We start from the raw sequence: 7,427 nt of genomic DNA, 5'->3' as shown, positions 1-7,427 counted from the left end.
TTAAGACCCCAGACGCTATATCTTTTGATAGCCGGGCACCATCAGCTTTCTTCACCACATTTGCTTATGCACACATCTGTCTTCAGCGATCATGTTGGGAAGGTGGGTATCATGAAATGACCGTTTAGCTGAGCAAGGTGCTCTTGTATTAAGGGAATGCGCATGAGGAGAATATGGCATGAAATTTAAAAGAGAGGGAGAACGTATATATGAAGAGGCATTCAAAATACATATCAATGTTTGGATCTCTATTTGCTCTGGATGTAAACAAAATGTAAAAAAAAAGACAATTGAAAAGTTGAACACTAAGTAATGATATTAAAGAATGTATGCTCGTTTCTAGTGTTATACTGGTGTTGTAATTGTGTTAATAAAGTCTTTATATTTTACAAATACACACTTCAACTTTATGGGTGAAATGATATGTCTGATTTTCACTTCAAAATAATTCAAGAAATTCGAAGGAGATGGCAGTGGCATCATTTTTAAATATCCCCATATCTGCACATGAGAGGTTGAGTTTTTTTTCTGTTTTACTGTGTTATTGTTATTGGTTTTTATGTTGTCTTATGCGTGAAATTCAGGGCAGGTAAATCTATAGAGACAGTAACTGGATTACGGGTTTCTTGGGGCCATGGCAGGGGAGTTTGGAAGGAAATGGGGAACTAATAGCAATGAGTATAAGAAAGAAGAAAATGTTCGACAATTGATTGTGGTGACAATTGTTCAACTGTTTTAACATGATTGAACTATTGAATTGTATACTGTGTGGATTATATGCCATCAAAGCTGTTAAAAAGAAGAAGAAGAAGCACACCAGCCTGTGCAATCCAAGGATCGCAAATAATTAAATCCAAGACCAGAGGAGAGACTGTATTAGAGCTTCACTTCTAAGCACCGGTTTGCACAAGGCTATGTATGGATGACAGCGAAAGCCCAAAATCCATTTGCAGAGTTCCCACATGGATCAGCCTCTGGTGAATCTCCTCTGACCATTGACCAGGGAAGTGAACAGCCTTGCTAACAGATGGCAGTAAGCTCAGTTTTTTTGGAAGCTTATGGCAGGGGAGGTTGGGGGGAAATGGGGGAAATGATAACAAGAACAAGAATGAAGAAAATGCTCTAAAATTGATTGTGATGATGATTCCACAACTATTTTTAATATGTTTCAACCATTCAATTGTATAGTATGTAAATCATATGTCATTGTAAAACATATGTCACTGTTAAAAATTTAAATTAAAAACAAAAAAGAAAACCATGCAGTTAAATCTGAGAACAGCAGCTTAGCCTGGGAGAGGTTGTGCCCCATCCACTAGCAGGCGAGTGCAAGAGACCCTAGGAATATGTCTGGGCTGTGAACTGGTCAGGCAGAGTTCCCTTCTAAGACATCGCCTAACAAGCAGGAGAAACTGCTGGCGTGAATTTTAAATGGAGTGAAATGCAGGAACCAGTCAGTCCCTGGAGGAGGACATCATGCTTGGGAAAGTGAAGGGTCAGAGAAATGAGCAGGACTCCTCGACAAGATAGATTGACACGATGGCTGTGGCAACACTAGGTCCAAGCAGGGCAGCAGTTGTGAGGACTCTGTGGTATGTATCGGGTTGTTATGAGCCAGAACCAACAACAACGGAGTGTAGATGACAGAAAGAGAACAGAATCCAAGCTTCTCAGAAAGCATTTCACCATATTGTTGATGACTTAGAAAAGCTGTCCTGAACCAAGTTTCCTGCTACAAGTTTAAGAAAAACAACTTCTAATGAGAGAGTATCCAGGGAGACTCCTACTATAACTTTCCTTCTAAGAACATCAAAGTCATTATAAGAAAAAAAAAATCAAACAAGGCACAGAATAATCTCTGCCAGCTGAGTAAACGCCTACGAAGATGGTAGGTGCTCAGAGCAGAGCCAAGTGATTTGCAGATAAGCTTTAGAAGTTAAGAAAACACTGCATACTGCACAGCATGAAAGACAAATAGAAAGCAGGATTTTTAAAACTCAGAAATTAGGTGATAGGACTCAGAAAAGAATTAGAAACAAAGTATTAACGTTTCTGAAAGGAAGATTAGAAAGAGCTCAATAAGTGAAAAGACAACAGAAAACACATTTTCAAACAGAGAGAGGTATTCTGGGAAATGAATAGTGGTGACTGTAGCAGGTGGCATGGTGAACTGTACGCTTAAAAAGTGGCTCAAATGGCAAATATTTTGTTACGTCTTGTTCATCCCCCAAAATCTATAAAGACAAGAGGAGATAAAAATGAACATATGGTTAAACATTTTTTTAAATGGGGGGAATGGGTGGAATCGATTACAAGGATCTACATATAACCTCCTCCCTGGGGGATGGACAACAGAAAAGTGGGTGAAGGGAGAAGTCGGACAGTGCAAGACATGACAAAATAATAATAATTTATAGATTATCAAGGGCTCATGAGGGAAGGGAGAACGGGGAGGGAGGGGAAAAGATGAGGAGCTGATACCAGGGGCTCAAGTGGAAAGCAAACGTTTTGAGAATGGTGAGGGCAACAAATGTACAAAGGTGCTTAACAATGGATGGATGGATGGATTGTGATAAGAGTTGTACGAGCCCCCAGTAAAGCGATTAAATTTTTAAAAGTCTGTTTGAGACGAAGTGACAAATGTTAATAGGAGTTCCTGAAGAAGAAAGCCCCAACGAGAGGCAGCTCAAGGTCAACAGACCCACAAACACTCTTGATTTCCACCACTCCTGCACCTCAAGTTTGCCACAACCTCAGCCTTCCCTCTGTCAACAAAGGGCTGCTGCCTCTCCTGGGAGTCCTTCTGGAGGCTTCTTGTTCCTTGTCCTCCACGTTCAAATCAGCCAACCACTCCAGCGACTCTTCATTCGAGTACGAATCTCTCTCAAGTCTGCCTGCTTCTACCCAACTTCACCACAAGACCTGGACCCCATCTTTCACCCTACCCTCTGCTCTCAAAGAGCTTGAGGGATTACTTGACAATGACCCTCATGTCAGGATGCACTTGTGCTGAATGGCTCAAATCTCACTGAACAGCCAGGCCAGAATCTTCCTGCTAGGTTTCTAGGCTACCTCCTCCTTCTCCTTCCCGCTTAGTCGCCACTCTATGCACAGGACCGGTGCCTGATAGTCCTCGCCTTTGACTCCTTGAGCCCAAGACTCTTTCTCCACAGAGAGCCCTGTTTCTGCTCCTCCTGTTTCTCCTGAGAGACAAATTTTCTAGCTTGTTCTTCCTCATCCCACTTTATCTCTCTTAGGAACTTTATTCCCCACCCCCCCCAAACTCTCTTCATTCTATCTTGCCTGTCCTGGATTGAACTGTGTGACCCCCCACACACCTAAAAATAGGCCTCAATTTAGCAGGGACATGAGTCTCAGTGGTTTGTCAGTTATGTAATGGTGCAGTTTGACAATTCCTTAATGATGCAATCCTCTTTCACAGTGTGATCTGATGTGATTAGCCTCCATTTGTGTGCGATGTGCTGAAAATCTTGGCTTCGGTATATTAACAAGGCAGTTGTGCCCAGGCTCCTGACCCATGGAGGCTGTACAATAATATAGAGTAAAACCTGTGAGAGCTGGAATGGATGAGACTGCCTTGCTTTGTTGGGTCTCCCAAGTTTTCCACCTTTGGCAGGGTACAGTTTTACCACTTTCTGATCCCTGTTGCTGTTGAATCAGTTCTGACCTATAGCACCCTTATGTACAACAGAATGAAACCCTGCCTAATTTTGGCCCTCCTCACAATTGCTATGCCCATTGTTGCAGCCACTGTGTCAATCCATCTCATTGAGGCTCTTACTCTGACCCTCTACTTCACTAAGCAGCAATGTCCTTCCTCTGGGGACTGGTCTCCCCTGAAAACATGTCCAAAGTACATGAGATGAAGTCTGACCATTCTCACTTGTACTTGCTCCGATGCAGATTTGTTTGTTTTTTCAGCAGTCCTGTCAATATTCCTCACCAGCACCAAACACGTCAACTCTTCTTCCGGTTTCCATATTCAATGTCCAGCTTTCACGTGAATATGAGGTCATTGAAGATAACATGGCTTGGTCAGGTTTATTTTAGTCTTTAAAGTGACACCCTTGCTTTTCAGCACTCTAGCGAGGCCTTGTGTAGCACATCCACCCAATGCAAGGTGTTATTTGATCTCTTGACTGCTGCTTCTAGGATCCTTGATTGTGCATCCAAACAAGACAAAATCCCTGATGGCGTCAAGCTTCTCTCCACTGATCATGATGTTCCCTATTGGTCCAGTGGTGAGGATTTGGGTCTTCCGTACATTGAGTTGTAATCCATGCTGAAAGCTGCAATCCTTGATCCTCATCAGCAAGTGCTTCAAATCCTCCTCACTTTAAGCGAGCGAGGTTGTGGCATCTGCATATCACAGAGTGTTAATAAGCCTTCCTCCAATCCCGATGCCGCATTCTTCCTCATACAACCCAGCTTGTCTGAAAATTTGCTCTGCGTTTAGATTGAATGTGTATGTTGAAAGAATACAACCATGACACACACCTTGCCTGATGTTGAGCCATGCACTGTCCCCTTGCTCATGTCGCACAACTGCCTCTGGATCTGTGTACAAGTTTGACCAGAGCATAACACAAAGTGTTCTGGAATTTCCATTCTTCTTAAGGCCATCCCAAATTGGTTATGTTCCACACCGTCCAATGCCTTGGCATAGTCAATAAAACACACGTAAGCATCTTTCTGTTATTCTGTGATTTACATCATGATCCATCTGACATCCACAATGATATCCTTAGTTACACATCTCTTTGAAATCCAGCCTGTACCTCTGGCCGCTCCCCGTCTGTCTACTGCTGCAACTGTTGGTGAATTGTCTTCAGCAAAGTTTTACTTGCATGTGATAGTAATGCAGGAACCCCAGTTAGGACAGAAGCCTAAAGGAGGGTTCAGAAGTGTTGGGATTACCTGAAGAGCAGGGGTCTGCAGGCTCAGGGGGAGGTTGAGGGAAGAGGAGGCAAAGTGGGAGCACATGGAGGGCTATGAGGAGCAGACAGGCCCTGGCAGTGCCAACCAGCAGGGCTCAGGACTAAAGGCTGGTGGATCAGCTGGAGCTGTTTTCTAAGTGGACCTCGGTGGGGGGGGGGTGTCTTCCAGGAAGTCTGCCCCCCCTCACTAGCCATGGAGCTCCTTCTCAGTGCCCAGCCCCTCACCCAGGGCCATACCAGTGGTTCCAGGAAGATATGGGTCAGTAATCACTACATGGATCTGTGGTCCCAGAAACAAAGTGATGCCCTGAGGGAATTCTCAAGGCATCAGTTTCCTGAGGAGGAGCAGAGCTACCCAGGTGTGACCCCTACCCACACCTGGGAGTTTCAGAGTCCCATTTCAGGTCCACTTCCCACACCCCACTGTCTGGTTGTTTTTGCTCTGAAGTGAAATGTCTCCCTCCAGCCTAGTCAGGGCTCTTGGGAGTCGAAGGTCTGTTTACAGAATGAGGGAGGCAGTGGGTGAGAAGGAGAGATGGGGGAGGGCGGGGGGAGCCATGCTGGGGGGGCGGCGTGCCTGGTACTGCACCTGCTGTCACGTACTCTGGCCTCTCCTGGCACCTCAAGGTCCAAGCCAAGGGGAGGGGAGGGGAGGGAAGTGGGTGAGCACAGCAGCGGGGCTGTAAGTCAGCCAACTCCCCTGCTCCACTGGCCGCCTCTGGATATGGCTTATTCAGGTGGAAGAGGGAGGGACTGACTGTGCTCAGAGGGGCCCCAGAGGAAGGGGCCTTGGAGAACAGGTGACCCATGAAGTCAGAGGCTGACCAAGGGGAGGCCGGCACCAGGTGGCCAGTGGGGACAAACATGTCAGCAGGTGGGGGCAGGGTATTTGAGCTCAAGTTCTTTTGAGTGGGGGTGTTCAGAAGCCCCACTTCTCCCACCTGCATGTCCCCAAACAGGTTACACACAAACCCCTCCCCAGCCCATACCCTCACCTTGATGATCTTGAGCAGGTGCTGCCACTTGGGACTCGGCTAGCCCAGTGTCCCTCTCTGGGAAGGTTGGAGAAATAGCCAGAAGTCCCGATGGCACAACAGTTAAGTGTTCACCTACTAATTGATACATCGGTGGTTCAAAGCCACCAGCAGAAGAAAGCCCACAGGGTCACTGTTGGAACAGATTCCATGACACCCAACAGCTGTCTAGGTGGCATTGGTTTTTCAGGAAGTCCTCGCCCGCCCGCCCCCCACCCAGCTCCCTCCTCCTCTCCCTTCTCCAAGAAGGTGGTCTGCTCCCACCAAGGCTGGCTTATGGGTGGGTGGGTGGTGCTGTGTTCAGACCCATACGCCACCTCATGGCACAGAGGGGCCCCACTGCCTGGCTTGGAGAAGAAATTAGGAGCAAGATCAAATCTTCATCAATACACTTTTGCCCTCCAATCCCCATTCGTCAGAGCTCACACCTTCCAGGGCCCACAGAGGGCTGATGGCACAGGTCACCAGATACTTTGGTTGACACAGATGCCAAGGTCTTGGGTCACATGGAATGGTTCTTGTTGGAACAGGTTTGTTTATTAGAGTCACCGTTTAGCTATCAGGCGCTGTGTGGCGAATTGCAAATCTCGAACCACAGTGAAGTCAAACCTTTTGAATGGCGCCGAGTTACCAAGGAAGGTTGAGTCACAGGCTGAGGAGCAGGCAATCTGCTCAGCTCTCATCACAAAGCCCATCGCCCATGGCAGATGACGAGTCTGCTGTTGCCGTGGAGAATCGGTATTACACTGTGACCTTGCTTTGGAGCGCAAGTGTACATTGCCTTGACCATGATTATACAAAATGCGTTGTCTAGGAAACAGCACAGTTCAGTTCCGAGAACAGGAAAGGCTAGATCATGCTGGGCTTTAAGTGGAAGCTGCACAGGGTTACCTTGTACCCAGCAGGGGCTCATCTTTCCACTGGGGCCTCGCAGCTTCATGTTTTTGTGTGTGCGATACCGAAAGGGGGGTGAGGGGAGTACGGGGTGAGGCAGAAACAGACAGAAAGGGAGAGAGCACTTAGCGCCCTCTCCACCCACTGGAAAGTTCCAAGCCTGGCCAAGCAGCTTCTGCAGCTGTCCTTGGGGCCTGGCACTGCCCTTTCTCATTTCTTGCAGGCACGTGGGGGTGGAGTAAGGGGGCATCCTGCCAGTTCCCAGAACCGAGGTGGTAGGGAGCTGGGGGAGGGCCCCATGTGCCTCTAGGGGGCAGGGCATGGGGGTTGTCCACAGAGCCTACTGGACTCTCTCAGTTCTGAGGTCTTTCTTCTGATTCATCGTAGAGCTGGCTCGATGTTATTGTCCAGAGATAATTATTTTCTATCTTTCCATGCGAAAGGCCAGATGGAGAATCCATGCTCTTTGCCTCAGAAGCATGTGACCATCCCCCCACCCCCCCACCCCTAGAGAGCTGATGTGGAGACACTGGAAGCCAGT

This window comes from Echinops telfairi, unplaced genomic scaffold (assembly GCF_000313985.2).
Source record: "Echinops telfairi isolate 266 unplaced genomic scaffold, ASM31398v2 ScPeMD7_7472;HRSCAF=8510, whole genome shotgun sequence".
NCBI lineage: Eukaryota > Metazoa > Chordata > Mammalia > Afrosoricida > Tenrecidae > Echinops > Echinops telfairi.
Note: the sequence above shows the minus strand (reverse complement) of the source record.